This window comes from Gekko japonicus, unplaced genomic scaffold (assembly GCF_001447785.1).
Source record: "Gekko japonicus isolate JY-2015 unplaced genomic scaffold, Gekko_japonicus_V1.1 scaffold242, whole genome shotgun sequence".
Lineage (NCBI taxonomy): Eukaryota > Metazoa > Chordata > Lepidosauria > Squamata > Gekkonidae > Gekko > Gekko japonicus.
Window position 1 is genome coordinate 1,264,330 of NW_015159717.1, and position 18,936 is coordinate 1,283,265.

The window sequence follows — 18,936 nt, forward strand, 5'->3', positions numbered from 1 at the left end:
TGCACTGTATTGGGGGCTTTTCATAGCTCTGGCCATAGCAGCACTGATGATTGCTTTCCGTATATAGTGGCTCATGAGCCCTCTGCCTCCTCCCAGTGCTTATGCTAGTATTGAAAGCCCTACACCATCCTTTGTTCTACCGCTGGTGCATACCTAAGCAGACAATCAGGCTGTTCACCTCTTTTTTCTGGTGGAGCTTATTGTAAATTTGTAGTTGGACAGCTGTAGTTACAAGATTGTAATTCTAGTGTACATGCAGTCGAATGTGATAACATTTCCCAGATAAAGATCTCTACATCCCTTCACTGTGACTGTACACCAAATCAAGCCTGGAAAACATTTTACATTTGTTTTCTGGGTAGGTAACATTGGATTATTGCACATGGCAGTTACTGATATGCTTAAAATTTTACTGCTTTTTAGAATTAAGATTTTGTTTTATACTTCCGGTTTAACATTTGTTTAAAATTATTAATGTCATTTCAGTTGTGGTCTTTCATTAAGTAATGAGTGTGGTTTTCGGTCTTTAGTAGATGCAGCTCTTGAACTGTAGAGCATTTCTACTTTAAGAAGAAGTTTTTATTGCAGTTTTCATTAGTTCATGTGTTTTGTTTTTTGCCTATGCTGCTAACTGCTAGTAGTACTTAATCAACTCCTAAATTGTGAATGAATTGCAACTGAAAAATATTTCAAGATAAATTTATTTAATACTGGGCTGTAGCTGGGTGGCAAATTCAAACTACTTCTCCTAACTGAAAGTAAAGGCAGAGTTGCCCTACAGTTAATACACAAATAAATTTTAACTATACCCATCCCTCTATGCCTTATGAAAGGGTTATCTTTAAAACTTAATTACTTATTCCTTGCTGACTTCCTTGACAATCTAACGTAGAATCTTACTAATAGATCCGGCTTGTTTCAAACAAACATAGTTCATAATTGGATGAAACTGGAATTGTTATTGCAGTGGACAGAATTAAGTTGTGATGCTGAGTATGAATATTTGTATTTTATTTTGTGTCATCAGGAGACCATAGTAAATACTACTTGTTGCAAAGATCACAGAATTCATCAAGTAAGCTAACTCCTTAGTTAAGAGCTGCTGCATGTTTCATATCTTCTGTGACTCTTACTTATAACTATTTTCTGACTCATAGATGGTCGTGATGTGCCATTTTTTTTTTTACTCAAGCAGATGGGTCTGGCAGATGAAGTGTTTAATCATTCAATGTTGCATTAACCATGGGGACCTAAATGAAATATACAATAGGAGACTTAAATATCTTTTTGCTGCAGAGAAGTTTGAATACATAAAAATCTACATTTGTGTAGTCATGAGTGTCAATTTAGGTTTATTTATTAAACAGATCTATTAGTGTGAATTTCACTATGCAACTTCCTTTGCTTATTAAATATGTTTCTGACATGCATAAAGCTTTTCATTCTGTACAGTGCATTGAATTTTATGAAAACTAGCAGCTAAGTGTTAATAATAATGTTTATCCAAGATAACTACAAAAATACCTAAAAGAGTTTTATAAAAGCACTGTGTATTCATTGAGACTTATAACTAATTCAAGTAAGACTTTGAAAAATTATTTAGTTGTTTGTCTTAGTTTCTGACCTTCAGTGTCTGACAAACACTTGGTAGATCTACCATCACATTTCTATGTGTCATAGCAGCCTGAGACAATGATTTATGCCAAGGAATGTGATGATATTATATTCTTAAAACTAAATGAGTATCTTCATGGCTGCAGCCTAGCCTGGACATTGAGAACTATATAATCTACTTTGTCTCCCAAAGGAAAAACAGGGATATCTGTGTAATAATAATGCCAATGATAACCTTTCTGTGGGGAGAGCAATGGGTGGCCAGTAGGGATTGGCCGGTCCTCCTTTTTTCTTCTTGCCCCTTTCTCTATTCCTTACTGTTGGGTCATATCCTCAATAGAATACTGTTTCCCTAATGCCTGTACAGTGGGGTTTATAGTACTGATTCAAGAAAGGAGTGCTGTTGTATGATCCATACTGTGCTAGGGAAAAAAAGAAAGAAATGACTAGTTCCTGCTTCCCTTTGCTTGTCACTCATCTTTTGCTTTGCCTCCTTTCTGTTGTGCACTGAGCCTTTGTGCTTTGACTGCTATGTCCTGATGGGATCGATTTAGCCTAAGGAGATAAAATTCTCATGGAGCAATCCTAAGTAGATCTACTCAGAAGGAAATCCCATTTTATTCAGTGGACCTTACTTACTCCTTTGACAGTGTTTGTAGGATTGCAGCCTCAGATACTGTTTTCTCTTAAAGAAGGAAACAGCCTTTTCTGAAATGATATCCAAGGCAAAGAGAACTGTAAGAAACATTCTAACTTTTAATTTTAGTCAAGTGCCAAATGTATTTTCGGTTACATTTGCCAGCTTTAATTGATATATGTGTTTGTAAGTTAAAATAATATAATGGTTAAATGGGAAAATCAGTAGCCTTGCAAAAGTATACATTTGTTTAAATAAAAAAAATTGATGGTTACAATAAGTACTTGTATATATTTACAGTTTTATTAATTAACATCCTAAAAATTGCTCTGGTTAGGTTTCAACTGTGACTTAAAAAAAGTTTAACTTGATTCTTTGTGTAAGTTACTTATATGTTACTATAACTTCAGCTCAGTGGCTGGGATCAAGAAAACTACTTTAGGTGAGCCCAAAGACTTTGATATCATCATCGTCGTCGTCGTCGTCATTGTTGTTGTTGTTTTGTTTTGTTTTGTTGTTGATGATGATAATGATGATGATGATGATGTTTTGTTTTTCAAAATCACTCTCCAATGAAGGACTCAGGGCGGTGAACATCATTAAAACATACAGAGGTGGAAAATGTAGTTAAATTACAATAAAATCAAATATCAGTTAAACATTGATGGTGTATCATGTTGTTTCTCTCCCTTCAGAGGGCGACTGTAGGCCAGGCATGGTAGGCCATTGCTGTCCTCAACTATAAGCCTGGTGGAACAATTCCATCTTACATGCCCTGAAGAACTGCGATAGGTCCCACAGGGCATGGATGTCATCAGGTAGAGCATTCCACCAAGCAGAAGCCAGGGCTGAAAAAGCCCTGGCTTTAGTTGAGGACAGCCAGACATCTTTTGGGCCAGGGATCACCATTAGATTTTGATGTTCTGAGTGCAAGGCTCTGTGCGAGGTGTACCAGGAGAGGCTGTCCCGCAGGTATAGTGGCCCTAGACCATTTAGGGACTTAAGGTCATAATCAGAACCTTGAAGCAGATTCAGTGGGATTTTAAAAATTATTTTATTTATTTTATTTATACCTTCGGCCGAAGGGTCTCTGGGCGGTTTACATAGTGGTTCTTTGAACTTCAGATTCCAAAACCAAGTCACATGCTATTTTAAAAGACCTCTTGGTTTCAAAAACCTTGGTTTGCTTTGCAGTATGAGAAATTACTGTTTTATAGACAGAAGTACATGCCTTCTTGCCATGTGTATCTAGTTGTGTGGTTCTTTGGATCCTGACCTGGAGCTAGGGTAGAATTGCAAAAATGAAATTCTGGTTGTAGTTCTAAACACATTTCCTTTGAACAATCCTTGATGATTATATTGGAATATGGCCATATAAATTGAGGGCCTTTGTGTTGTAGAATTTTTTAAAAAGAGATTAAAAATCTTTGAGTTAAAGACAGTTTGAATCAATAAATAAAACTGTGGTACAGATGACGTTTATGTTTGGATACTACTTATATAAGTTTTATTTAATAGGCTTCTAAATCTTTTCACAAGCTGAATACCAGACTTTTTCTCCCCACCCCCAAAATCTGCATACCCCCCCCAAAAAAAAAATTAAGATAGACATAGGAGAAAGTGGGCTGGAACTAATTTAATGGCTGAGTGACCTCACAGTAGAGAAATAGCCTTAGTCTAATAGGGGTCTTTGTCTACATTTCCACCCTAGCTGGTAACTTGCCAGTCAAAAGTCAAGCAAGAGAAACAGGTGGGAACTATTAGACCTGTCATAAAGTTTGAAAAATTGATTCTGGAGTCTAAATGAATAGATTGAACTTGACAGTGTTGTCCTAAAGATTCTAAGAAAAATTCTATAGTTTAATTTGGAGTCCCTTGATTATTCATTAGCTTTCCAGATGGCCTGCATTGATGTATTATATAGTATTATACAAGCTGTATTATTGTTGGCATATATTTGAATGTACAACTAAAAGCAAGTGTGAATACCACTATTAGTACCTTTAAATTAAGGTGTATTAGTAAAATTGTAAAATAAAGATTTGTTCAAATATTAAATAATTTAGAATAATCAGTAATGCTTTATGACTTAAATCCACTGGGGCTGTCATTCTGGAATAACTCCTTCAAAATAGTCATTGTCATTGTGGAAACTGAAAGTTAAATTTGTCACATTTTAAAGTGCATCAATTAGACACATTACCAAATAAGTAGAATAGGTTAACATTATAAGCTTGTATTTGTTTCTGGATGATCTTTAATTATGTAGCAGAATAGGAAAATCAGGAATTTTATGAAGATTAATTCACTTAAAACACACAATTACTCAATGACTGCTCAAGAACTATCAAGTATTCTGATGGATTACTTTAAATTGACAATTTGAATTAAAGTTTAAATCATGCTTAATATTAGGAAGAACAATGAACGATCTCTTTGATTTAATTTTTCCTCTTTTATAACTTATACATTTATGAAGCAAGTATGCTAGAACAATTAATACGGTAGATTTTAGCTAAATAGAACTATTATACTCCCTAGGAATATGTTCCATAATATCTGTTCATGCAACCTATGTACTTATTTGCTCTACAGAATTATGGAAAGATTCTAGAAAATGCTTAGCTTAGGTAAGGGGCTTTGCTCATCCAGTAGAATTTTTATTCCCCCACACCCTTAAACCAGATTCATGGAAGCTTTATAGGAAGACATGAGTACACTGAATAGCACCCCAAACTCTAAGACGTGGTGATATTGTGGTTGGGACCTGGTGAGAATTGGAGATGTCGCATTGAATAGCAATATTAATAATAGTATTTCTGCACACCACTAGGTATTGAACCACACGGTATCTGTGTAGATGTGTATAGTTATGTGGCTTGGGAGAAATGGGAAGTTAACAAGACTGAAAAGTAAAAAATAACAGAGATTAACTGTGTGCTAATATAGTTGAGTTATTTGTGTCAGATTATTGCCTACCATCTCCAATTTGCATGTGCAACAGTTAACACGAGCATGCATATATCTGTAGAAGAAGCCATATCACTGTAATGCAATATGGCGACAGCTATCAAGGAACTGATTTGCTTATAATTGTACTATGAGTCCATTCTTGTTTTAATTCGTGTACCTGTGTCTTTCTCTTAAGGGATGTTGTGAAGCATAAGGCTGTGAAGTAGGTTTCAAAAAAGCTGAGGGTTGTAGGAGGTAGCAATTAATCAGGTCTTTAATTTCTAAAATGTTAGATTCCTGAACTTCATATGCCAGCGAACCATTTCCTTAAATTGGGAAGTATTCCCTCATATCAGGTTTCAATGTGATTAGTTATTGTGTAGTAAGGAAAGCCCTGTCCTGGATAGTCCAGGCTAGGCTGTTCTCTCCAGATCTTGAAAGCTGAGCAGGGTTGGCCCTGATTAGTATTTGGATGGGAGATCACCAAGGAAGTCCAAGGTTGCAACACATAGGCAGGCAATGGCAAACCACCTCTGAATTCCTCTTGCCTTGAAAACCCTATGGGGTCGCTATAAATCAGCTTCAACTTGACAGTACTTTATGCTGTCACCACCAGTGAAGAAAAAGCAATGTGTCTTCAGAGAAAGGATTATGTTCAGATTTATTAAGATTCTCTGAAATACCTTGCTTTTGTGTATTCAGAAAGTGTAAGTGTGATGTTTTCCTGAAACTGAGTTCTTTTAAATAGATTTAACTTCAAGCCACTACCCCTGGATTTGTCACTTTCTACCTTCCCCAGTGTACTGGAGATCCTTGCAGGAATAATGTTTGGGGATCAAATTCTGGCTTGGATATAAAACCCATCCAATCCTGTGACCAGTAACTGAGGTGTGGCCACTTATTATTTTTAGTTCCTAAAAATATTGTCTTAGGAAGTCACCAGATGCATGCCTGGAATTTTCTGAAGTTGTGTTTGACGATGGGGAATTCTGCTCTTTACAATGTTTCCTATTTTGGCTTTTTCTTGTGTGCTTTTTTTCTCAACAAAGCTTCGGTGTGGCAGGGGACCCCACCAGGCAGCACCCTTATGAAGAGGACGGGCACATGGACCTGGCCCAGGAGGAACCACCAGACCCATTGGTTGTGTCTGGCTGGATATGCACAATGTTTGGCGCAGCTGGTTGACTGCATCAGCAGCTGTGAAAGGAAATGGCATATCACTGGGACTGTGGGGGCAGGCCTGATTGAGCATAGGGGCAGCATGTGCTAATTACTCTTGGCATGTTCAGCTGTCGGGAAGGGACTTGGAATCATGCGCAGGAGCTGGGAGGTGGAACTGGAGGCATGACTCAAAGGGTGCATGAGAGAGCAGGGCAGCACATGCCAAAGTGACAACAGAGCCGGGGAGTGACGGAACTGCCCTGGGGGAGCCATCGGGGGACTCTTGGTCATGACCACCAACAATAAAGAGACACTTGTTGCCAACTTTGATGAGACCTATCTCTCCTTGTGACCTCATGGAAGCTCAGCCACCTCCTATCATTATGTTCGGAGCCCTGGCCAGAAGCTCCAAAGTTCACAGAAATCCCAAGAAAACGATATGCAAGATCCAGGTTTGCTTACAAGAAGATTTTAATGAAGGATCAAACTTACAGAAATAACAGGGTTCGATCCGCTGGGCCTCAAACATACACAGCGAAGCCAGCCAGAACTGAAGATGAAATATAGCTAAAATTAAACATCTTATACCCTAATTAAGTCAAGAATAGCATAATCAAAGCTGCATCCGATCTTCTTCGTGGTCTCTGTGCATCACACCTCTGGGATATAGTGCACCTGCACCAACCTTGATCGGTTCCTCTTGAAAGTGAAAGGGATTTTTGCGCCCGCTCCCCAGTCACGTGCCGGCACCACTGTGCATGACCAAGGGAGGGGCACGGCAATTCCGCCAGTTCTCTTCTGACCGCCGCGCTGGTAGGATCTTCTCTGCTTCAGTCAGTAAATAATTTGGGCTTTTAGGCCTATTCCTCGTTTTTTCTTTGAAGTTTCTTCATTTTTCTTCTTGTTTATTTTTGCAAAGTGAAAGGACTTTGTTTCTATGGATTTATTTCCTTTTGGACTCTGTCGTGTGTTCCCTCCCCTCTCCCGGCCTATGGCCAAGAGGTGGGGCTTCTTTAAATGGTGCCTTAAGTGCGGCAGCAAGATTGCCCCCCTAGACGGACACTCGCTTTGTCTTTTGTGACTTGGGGAATCACACCAAGTGAACTCTTGTGCTCATTGCCCGAAGTTTTCGAACCAGGCAAGGAAGAACAGAGCTGCTAGACTTCGCGTTGTGCTTTTGGAGCTAGCACTTTCACCGAATGTTGTTACAGGACACTTCTGGGCATGCATCAGTGTTGACTGTCACATCGGCATCGATGGCTGCACTGTCCCCAATATTGACTCATGTAGATGTCGACCACCCGATGCTGAAACGCTCGGCCCAGACATCTCAGTCCTTAGCTTATACTCCATCCAAAAAATGCAGGGAAGGCAAGGATGATCGGCCAGTCAAGCATAAAAAGCATAAGAAAACTCCCCCTCTGCAATCTCTGCTGACCCCTCAGAGGGCCTCGGAACCGAATCCTACGGGGGCTGCTTCACTTGACCCTCAGTGCCGACAACAGCCACAAGATGTACCTCGGTCACCTTCGCTGCATCCTATCCAGCTCATGGACTCTGTGCACGATATGGACTTAACGCAGATCTTCTGGTCTTCCAGTGTCGAAAGTCTGCACTCTTTATCTGCTTTCTTTGAGGAACATGACATTGAACCAGACAAAAGGATTACGATGATAATTTCTGTGAAAGAACACTTGCACATGCTTGCAGACGAAATTTCATTGTACTTTCCAAATCTACCTGACACCCCATTTGCACTTGCCAGAATCCCATTCAAAGTCAAAGTTGAAGATGTTCCTGAGACAGCACAAGAGGAGTTCATTGAACTTATTAACAACGATGCAGCGAGAACTGATTTCTCTACAATGCCAGTTACAAAATTTTGGATCAAGTGTTTGCAGTCATATCCTGTTCTGTGTTGCACCTTCTTCTTCCATTTCCAACACATATCTTTGTGAAACAGGGTTTTCCAGCTTGTTGGTTATCAAGTCTAAATACAGAAGTAGACTTGTTGTGGAAGATGATCTTCGTTGTGCTCTTGCAAAGACTGCCCCGAGAATTTCTGATCTGGTGAGAAAGAAGCAATCTCAACCTTCCCACTGACGTTGGCTTTTTACGCATACTGTCGCAAAATGTAGCAATGTAGTTTACTGTTGTTATATTAAGACTTTTACTCATGCTACACCATGCTTCAAGACAAAATTTCATTTATTTGTAATTAGAAATAAATATTTCACAATATATAATTACATACTGTTTTTGTGATTAATCACTATGCTTTAATTATATTCAATTTGTAACAATGAAAATACATCCTGCATATCAGATATTTACATTACGATTCATAACAGTAGCAAAATTACAGTTATGAAGTAGCAACAAAAATAATTTTATGGTTGGGGGTAACCACAACATGAGGAACTGTATTAAAGGGTCGTGGCATCAGGAAGGTTGAGAACCACTGATCCAGAGGGTCCTTCACCTTCTTTTTCACTTGTAGGGCCAGCACCATAGATTATATAGCCATCTCTGCTTCCTTAATGAATTTGGTGGCTAGGTTTGAGGTAGTGGACTCTTCCTTGAGTGATCACTCCCCATAACGGCTGATACTTAACATCAATCCCAAGAATTTACTCCAGGGCTTTGCTGAAGGCATTACATCTAGCCTTAGGAGGCTTAGATAGTGTAATGATCTGTGCAGGACTGGGAGCAGGGCCTAGTGCGACCTGGTCCCAGAAGAGACCTGCATGGCAGTGAGCAGACAGCCTACAGTCCCCATAAGGCTTAGCAATGGGCTATAGCCAAAGAGGAGGAGACTGTTGAACTGTGTGAGGAGACTGTTGAATTGTGTGAGGAGAGTCGGTCTTAGCCATTAAGTGAGGAAACTCAGGGTGTTCTTTCGGGTCTCTCTCTGAGGCCTGCTCTCACTCTGGGGACAGGCTGGTCTGGGAGAGAGGAAGATCTCCACTGGGCTCAGCGTGAGTGCTAGGTAGGCTGTGGGCCTGGAAGTAGAGCAGGTAGCTGCGTTAGTTTATGTTTATTTTGCCTTTTCAACCATGTTATACCCTTTTTAAGCACCTTGCCTTGTCTTGTTTTCCCCTGCCCCAGTGTTGTTTTTAATAAACCCTTTTTGTGTAATTATTTTCTCTGCCTGGGTCAATCATGCCTGTGTGTTCTCGGCTGACAAAGGGGCATGTTGGATGGGCCTGGGAGGGTACTCTGGGCCTTCCCAGGGGACCTGAAGTCCAGAGTGGTGGCGGCGGAAGATAGAGACCCCTGGGGTCATGACAGATGGTCTGAACATTTATATAATGTATTAGACCAAGTCCTCAAAAGCCCAGAACTGACTGCATCGAGATCTGCTCTATTACATCATGGTACTGATGCCATAAAGATCTTTGCTGAAATCAATGCACAACTTAAGTCATACATAAACAATAGGCCCATAAAACCCTCTTCAACTGTAAAGAGTGAATGGTATGACCACGAGCAATGTTCCCTCTAAGCTGTGGAGTCTTGTGAGCAAAAATTCTGCTTTGTGAGCTACTGGCATTAAAGTTGTGAGCAAACGATTTGGCCCCTGCATGAATTAGTTTGCTCTGGAGCCATCCCTTCCCGAGCTGAGACAAAAATCTGTGAGCCAAAGTCTAGAAAACTCTGAGCTAGCTCACACTAACTCAGCTTAGAGGGAACACTGACCTCTAGTGTAAAGAGCTTAAGAAGGTGCTAGTCCATACCATGAGACAAACTAGATATAATACAGACGGGGCTTTATTGTCTCGCCTTTTACAATTAAGATCTCAATATAAAAACCTAATCAAGCAGAAGAAATTAAATCATACTAAACTACACTGGAATGAGCTGGAATGTGTGGTCATTGAAAGAATGATTCTCGTTTCTGGGAATTAGTGTCTGATAAAAGAAGTGACTCTCTCTGCCACCCTGATTCGTGCATATCAGGCAAACAATGGTTTTTATACTTTAGCTCTGTCTTTGGTAATGAACCACCCATTTCTTCTACAGACGTAGCTAGTCTCCCCAAGTAGGATCCTGTCCCAGAATCTGAAATTAGAAACTTAATAACCTCTTTAACCTCTGGAAAATCACCCGGGGAAGATTTGATTTCCCCAGATGCATATAAATCCTTCCCTGATTGGTGGTCACCCGTGCTGGCTAGAATCTTTTCACAGATCAATGACACAGGTTTGATATGGATGGAAATTAAGTATTATTGCCTCTATGGATGGAAATTAAGTATTATTGCCCCTATACATAAAAAAGGGAGCAAATCTGCCCCACAGAATTACAGACCAATCAGTTTGCTCGACATAGCAGCTAACTGACTAAACTGGAAGACTGGGTAGTTGAGAACCAAATTATCCATCCTGTCCAAGCAGGTTTTAGGAAAGGATTAAGTACCACTGATCACTGCCTAACACTTCAACAATTGGCATTTTCAAATATTCAAGGCCCATTGAAGGCCCTATATGTAGCCTTTGTCGATCTGGCTGCTGCTTTTGATTCGATTGACAGGTCCCGATTGTGGTCAAAGTTTGCGGACCTGAACATTGACAATTGTTTGTTATTTTTGCTCCAAGAGCTACATACAGATATGCATGCACAGGTCAGAGTTGGTACTTCTAGCTCTCTAACTGACAGAATTCCAATCTGGAAGGGTGTGAAGCAGGGTTGCGTGTTGGCCCCTTTACTGTTTAATCTTTACATCAATTACATAGTTGGGAAACCCACTTCATTCCCCCCTCATTGGGCCATCAAAAATTTCAATCTTGTTATATGCAGATGACATGGTCTTAATTTCTCTCACGAAAATGGGTCTGAAGAGGCTATTGCATCAGTTAGGGACTTACTGTAAAGAAGACACTCTCACTATAAATTTTGATAATACCAAGGTCATGGTTTTTAGGAACAGGGCAAAAATCTCCTCTTGGAATATTCTTGGAAATCCAATCAAGCAATGCAATTCATTTAAATACCTTGTGTCCCGGTACCGGCCGGGACCGTTCCCCTGGTCTCCCGGGGGCGGCGGGAGAGGAGCTCCAACCCGCCCCAACCACCCGTTCTCCCCCTCACCTGTCCGCCGGGGTCGGTTTTTCCCCGCAAGCAGCCAGGCCTCCCGCCAGCGGTGTGGGGACGGCCGAAGAAGCGGCGACGATGGCCTTCGCCGCGGAAGGGGAGCAACAGCCGCCGGTGGATGAAGACGGCAACACCAGGGACGCCCTCCCGAGCGTACGCCCCAGAGCAAGCGGGCGTGCAAGAGCCTGACCCCGCACAGCACCAGCGGATCGAAGGAACGCCGCCGAGGACGACACCGCTCTATAGTGCTTTGAGCAGCCGGGGGAGGGTGGGGCACAGCAGGGCGGGGTGGCATCTTTGCCTTTAGGCAGGCGCGGGGCCCAGGTGCTGGGACCGCTGGGAGGGCTGGGGGAAATAAAAACGCACGCGGAGCGAGCTGATGAGGAGTCTCTGAGCTGGCTCAAAGCATGGCAGTTCTGGTGAGAGAGAGAGAGCGCAGGCTGCCTATGTCAGGCTTAGGCGGACCAAAGAGGGTGACGTAACCCCCTGCTAGGTCCATATCTGAGGCGAGCTCTGTTCCGTGCGGGCATCCCTTCCAGGCTGACCCTGGTAGTCCCAGCACCTGCGCCAGACCCCCAGATGCTTGGGTACTGCAAGAGACGGCACGGCGGCAAGTGGCAACCCCGGGTGGGAGCTCGGAGAGGCTCACAACGTGGTGGAGAATGCGGGCACTGTAGACCCGCTACCGCGCCCGCGCCTACACTTGCCACGCCCACCTGGGTGGCAACCGCCTGCGGGCAGACCAACGGGCGCCGCGGTTACCTCAGCAGACGCCGCCTTGTCCTCAGACGACTCTGACGAGTCCTCGACTAGCCAGGACTCGGTCAAGGTACGGCTGCAGCTGGCACAACCCCGGGAGGTCCCCATGGATCTAGCGCAACTGGGGCAATGGATAGCCAAGCACCAGGCTCAACTGCTCCGCGACCTTACACAACAGCAGCAGCAGGCACAAACCACTATGATGCGGGACCTGCATCAGGTGGTCCAGGCCATGGGCTAGGCCGCTGCGGCAGGCGCCGGAGGCCCGTCCACGGCCAAGACCCCCTGGCCCGCACTGACCCGGCTGGGGCCCGAAGATGACGTGGAAACCTACTTGGACGCCTTTGAGCGAGCCGCAACCGCGGCCAAGTGGCCTGCCGACCAATGGGCTTCAATACTGGGCCCCTATCTGACGGGCGAGGCCCAGGCCGCCATGAAGGCGCTAGAACGGGCCGACATCACTAATTATACAAAATTGAAGGCTGCCATTTTGGATAGATACGAAATAACGACCGAAACCCATCGACAGAAGTTCCGCTCCTTATCCCACGCCGCTACTGGTCATCGACGTGCCACGATAGCGGCCCTTAAACAAGCCGCCACGCGGTGGTTGTCCCCGACGACGGACGATGGCAAGCGCATTGTCGAGCTCGTGGTGATTGAACAACTCTTGAAAATAATGCCTACTAGAACCCGTCATTGGGTCGCCTGTTGGCGTCCCAGTCATCTTATGGAGGTGCAAGAGCTGTGGGAGAACTACCAGGCGGCGGAGGAGTCCCCCGGGAAAGTCGAGGCAACTCGGCCCAGTCGCCCCCCAGCGTCCGGTGTACGTGGGGCGTCCTCTTCAGGAAACAGCCGCAACCCGGGTGGAGGGCCATCGGTTGGGTCAGCCCGGAAGGGCATGGGGCGCCCCACGGCCCCACCATTTGTCCCAAGGTTCTTCCTGGGGAACCCACTCCTGGCAGGACGTGGTAGGGGGGAATCCGATGGTGCGGAGAGCCTGAACATTCCCGGCCCCCGGGGCCCAGCGGAGGTGGGCCCTTGCTTCACGTGTGGGCAGTGGGGCCATCTTAAACGCGAGTGCCCCATGATGGAGTGTGACCTGGGGGAAGATTACGCCTTACAGGAGGCCGACGTCGGGGCCCGTCCTCCGGCCTGGACGATCGCCGTGAGGATCGCGGGGCGCCAGTGGGAGGCGCTCTTGGACAGCAGTAGCTCCGTCTCCATGATCCTTTCCAGCTTGGTTCCCCAGTGGTTACCAATCGTCCGGTGGGCCACCATAGTTTGTTTGCATGGGCACGCTGAGCGATGCCCGGTGGTACAAGTGCCAATCCAGTACTTGGGGCAGATATATAAGGTCCCAATGGCCTGGATGGCGAAGTTGCCCTGCAAAGTCCTGCTGGGACGGGATGCCCCCGGCCTGCTGGAGGCCATTCGCCGATATCACGCCCCGAGACCCGCCCACGCTGGACCGTCGGTCGAACAGGACCTGGCAGCTGCCGAGGGTACTACCAAGGACTCCCGTGAAGCCGACGGCTGTGAAGACGACTCAAGAGAAGGCCCGTCGGACGCCGCCCCGAACAACCCCCAGGCCGGTTGGGTCGTTGACCCCACCTTCAGAGCCGCCCAAGAGCAGGCTGAGAAGTTGGCCAAACTACGGGACCAGATAGCGGTAAGAGACGGGGCCCTGGTAGACCCGCACCGGGGTAACAGGTTGCCGCATATCATGCAGCGGGGTGGTGTGTGGTTTAGGGTAGCACGCGGCCGAGTGGGACCCATAAAGCAATTGCTTCTCCCTGCCGCCTACCAGATGGAGGCCATAGGGTGGGCCCATGTTCACCAATGGGCGGGGCATCAAGGATTCCAGAACTCCATGGCTAGGCTCCTGACCCATTTTTTTTGGCCCACCGTGGCCAAGGACATCCGGGGATTTTGCAGATCGTGTGCAGTCTGCCAACGTATGTCCTCAAGAGCAGCCCCGAGGGCCCCGTTGTCCCCTATCGCCGTGGTCGGTGAGCCCTTTGAGAAGATCGCCATGGATTTCGTAGGGCCCCTGCCCCGGACCCCTCGGGGGGCTCGCTACATCTTGGTGATCATGGACTACGCCACCCGGTATCTGGAGGCGGTACCCCTTCCCAGTTTAAAGAGCGCCGGGGTGGCCAAGGCCCTTATGCATTTGTTCGCCCATATGGGCCTGCCAAGGGAGATACTGACGGACCGCGGTTCGCCCTTCACGGCGCACTTGATGCGGCAGATGTGTGACGTGCTGCACATCCCACAATTGTTTACCACCGTCCACCATCCGCAGACCGATGGGCTGGTGGAACGGATAAATCAAACTCTGAAAAATATGCTGCGGAAGATGTCGCACGACCGACCCACGGCATGGGACTTATTGCTGGATCCCTTACTCTTCGCGATACGCGAATCTCCTCAGGCTTCTACCGGATTCACCCCGTTTGAGTTGCTTTACGGCCGCAACCCGCGAGGCATCCTTGGTGTAGTTGAGGAACAGTAGGCTCGCCCCCCGGGCAGCAGCTACGAGGCGGAAGTAGCGGAGTACGTGGCTCGCCTCCGTGAACGGCTGGAGTGGATACGGGCCCAGGCCCACAGCAATCTTCAACAAGTGCAACAAACGCAGAAACAGCAGTACGACCGCAACACATGCCACAGGACATTCAGTGAAGGCTCCATGGTTCTCGTGTCCCGCCAAGTGCTTGCCCGGAATTCGGGTGACCCCTGGCAGGGACCATATCCCATCACCAGAGTGTTGGGGCCCTTGTCCTATGAGGTTCAGTGCGGGGCCCAGAGGAGACATCGGAAGCGGCTTCACGTCAATCACCTGAAAGAATGGGTCACCTGCCAAGGCCCCGAGGTGGCTTGTTTGGAGGAAGACCCCTCGGAGTTACGGGATGGGTCATTGCCATGGGGGCAGGCGGCCGCGTCGGTTGAACAACCCGAGCTAGATGCGGGCCTGAGTGCGGACCAAGAAGCCCAGATGCGACAGGTGATCGCCCAGGTCCCCGGGGTTTTTGCTAACACGCCCGATTACACCCGACTGGCAACCCACTACATCCCCATGAAGGAGGGCAAGGTGGCCCGGGCGTGGTGGTGCCCACTTCCCCAGAAGCAGTGGGAGATCATCGGCCAGGAAGCCCGGGACATGCTGCGCATGGGGATCATCGAGCCCTTACGGAGCGCTTGGCGCAGCCCCATAGTATTGGTGCCCAAGCCTGATGGATCGGTTCGGTTCTGCGTAGACTATAGGGAAGTCAACAAGCTGTCCACCTTCGATGCATACCCCATGCCGAGAGTAGACATACTGATCGACCAGTTGGGACAGGCCAAGTACCTAACCGCCCTGGATCTGACGAAAGGGTACTGGCAGGTCCCGGTGCACCCGCCAGACCGAGAGAAAACCGCTTTTGCGGCCCCACAAGGGTTATTCCAGTTCTGCAGGATGCCGTTCAGCCTCCAAGGGGCCTCGGCCACCTTTCAACGGTTAGTGGACTGAGCACTCGCGCAGTGCGCCGGTTACGCCAGGGCGTACATCGATGACATTCTGATCTGTAGCCCCGATTGGACAACCCACTTACGTCATGTACGCTCTGTCCTTGCAGCCCGGAAAGCTGCCGGGTTGCATGCCAATCCCCGCAAAAGCCGGCTCGGGTTCCAGGAGCTCCGGTATTTGGGATTCGTAGTCGGAAAAGGGCAACTACATCCTTTGCCCGAAAAGGTGTTGACGGTGGAACAACACCCCCGTCCCTCCACCAAGCGACAGTTGCGGCGCTTCTTAGGCATGGTGGGTTACTACGGGAAGTTCATCCCCCATTTCGCCACCAGAGCCGGACCGTTGACGGACTGCTTAAGGAAAACCCAGCCCAACCGGATCTCCTGGACACCCGCCGCGGTGCACGCTTTCGACTCCCTCCGTGGCAGCTTATCTGGCGAACCCGTGTTACAAAATCCGGATTTCTCCTTGCCTTTCTCCTTGCACACAGACGCCTCCAACTCGGGGCTCGGGGCGGTCCTCACACAGGAATGAGATGGGATTGAGTTGCCTGTTCAGTTCTTAAGCCGAAAATTACAGTCGGCCGAACTGGCGTACTCCACGATGGAAAAGGAAGCACTAGCTGTTAAGTGGGCGGTGGGCTCCCTTCAGTATTACTTAACGAATAACCCTTTCCGCTTGGTGGTAGACCACGTGCCGCTGTTATGGTTGGAGCGGATGAAAAATCATAATCCGTGGATCTTACGGTGGTACTTGTCTCTTCTCCCTTTTCAGTTTGTGATACAGCATCGCTCTGGGCGAGATCATCGGGTACCGGATTACCTCTCGCGGCTCTATGAAGGACCCCCAACGGATAGCTTACGGGGGGGTGTCCCGGTACCGGCCGGGACCGTTCCCCTGGTCTCCCAGGGGCGGCGGGAGAGAAGCTCCAACCCGCCCCAACCGCCCGTTCTCCCCCTCACCTGTCCGCCGGGGTCGGCTTTTCCCCGCAAGCAGCCAGGTCTCCCGCCGGCGGTGTGGGGACGGCCGAAGAAACGGCGACGACGGCTGTCGCCTTGGAAGGGGAGCAACAGCCGCCGGTGGATGAAGACGGCAACACCAGGGACGCCCTCCCGAGCGTACGCCCCAGAGCAAGCGGGCGTGCAAGAGCCTGACCCCGCACAGCACCAGCGGATCGAAGGAACGCCGCCGAGGACGACACCGCTCTATAGTGCTTTGAGCAGCCGGGGGAGGGTGGGGCACAGCAGGGCGGGGTGGCATCTTTGCCTTTAGGCAGGGGCGGGGCCCAGGTGCTGGGACCGCTGGGAGGGCTGGGGGAAATAAAAACGCACGCGGAGCGAGCTGATGAGGAGTCTCTGAGCTGGCTCAAAGCATGGCAGTTCTGGTGAGAGAGAGAGAGCGCAGGCTGCCTATGTCAGGCTTAGGCGGACCAAAGAGGGTGACGTAACCCCCTGCTAGGTCCGTATCTGAGGCGAGCTCTGTTCCGTGCGGTGGTGACCCTGGTAGTCCCAGCACCTGCGCCAGACCCCCAGACGCTTGGGTACTGCAAGAGACGGCACGGCGGCGAGTGGCAACCCCAGGCGGGAGCTCGGAGAGGCTCACACCTTGGCATTACCTTTAGCGAGTCTTTAAACTGTACTACTCATGCTGCCTCGGTCAAATCATCAGCACTAAGACTGGTGGGGCCTATTCTGAGCTTCTACCACTCCAAGGGAGGTCGCCTGATAGACCCAGTTCTGAAACTATACAAGAGCAAGGTTATACCCTATCTCTTGTACAGAGTCGAAGTATGGGGATGAAACAACGTCATCTTGGCCAGCCTCGAAGTAGTCCAGAATCATTTTCTGAAGTGCATTTTAGCAGTTCCTAAGGGGTCCCTAGCTGTCCTGATGAGAGCTGAAACTGGTATTCCTTCTCTTAAGGCTCGGGCACACCTTATAATTATCAGATACTGGAAAAGAATGGAAAATCCACATTCTAATTCCTTCAGTCACCAGTCTTTTAATCTGCTCTTAGCTGAAGACTCACAGTGCCTTGACTTTCTTAACAACATACGTTCAAGATACTCTATTCCTGATGATGTTTTGGGAATATCAGTTGATAAACCCCAAAGTAGAAACTGGATTTATTACTTTGATGCTCGGCTAGAGCACTCTTTGATATTAAAATCAAAAGCAGCACCATGGTACAAATTAATTAAATCGGACCACACTAGAACTTCATAGTTAATATCTCTAAACATGTACTAAGAGCATCCACTACGGTTTCAATCAATGCCAACAGCAATTTTGGAGGGCCAATTCAATCAAACTCCTTTGGCCCATCGTCTATGTATTTGTGGTACCCACAAACTTAAGGATTTACCTCACTATATTCTTTTTTACCCACTGTATTCTAGTCCGAGGGCTAAATTTTTAGCAGGTATTTTATCTGGTCTTAGTGCTTACCCAGTTGAGGGGAAAAAATCTCATTTTTGTTATCTGACATTGATGCATATGTCTCTTATAAAGTTTCATTATTTTCCCTTGCTGCAAAGAATATATGTTCCAAGGTGGCATCAGGAAGGGGCATTATTTAGGCTACTGTATTAAATGAGTCATATTTTGTTAACGATCTTTGGTATTTTTGTATATTTTGACTCTAACCTATAGTTAGTTCACAATTTGTGTTTTGTAATTTTGTAATGGCCAATGTCTAATTACAATAAACTAAACTGAAACAGACATTGATGCCATGAAAGAGGTGGGAGTCAGAAAGGCAGTACTTCAGTCAGTTTTCAGCTAGGAGCTCATGCCTGCATTCCAAAACTTGGTAAGTCAGCTTGCTGTTCTTCCATGTGGGGCTGCACAGGTACCACAACAATGAAAACAGGGTTGCACTTGCCTGTAACTGTTGTAACTGTAACTGTGGTCACCTATGCCAGTCACACATCCCTCCCTCCTGCCTTGCTGTGAGTTCTGATGTAAGGCTAGCTGTCTTCAACAGCAGCAGCGAGGAATAGAGGGATGTGTGACACTCCTTCCTTTTATGCTGGAAGAAGCAAGAAAGCAGTGTGGAGGAGGGGAAAAGGAGCATTAGCCACGCTACAGAGACGGAAGATAGGCGGATTTTCCGGGCGCGATCAAACCGCAACATCTGGGAACCGTAGAGCTCCCATGGCGAACCCGAGGTTTCCCGCCGAAGATGCGTCGTAAAAAAACTAGTACCT

General features: G+C 47.0%; 1 protein-coding gene across 1 annotated transcript in view; it reads left to right on the forward strand.

The window, feature by feature from the left end:
* Window positions 1–18,936, forward strand: part of HLCS (holocarboxylase synthetase) — a 203,602-nt gene that overhangs the window by 56,030 nt on the left and 128,636 nt on the right. The gene's annotated exons all lie outside the window — the stretch shown is intronic.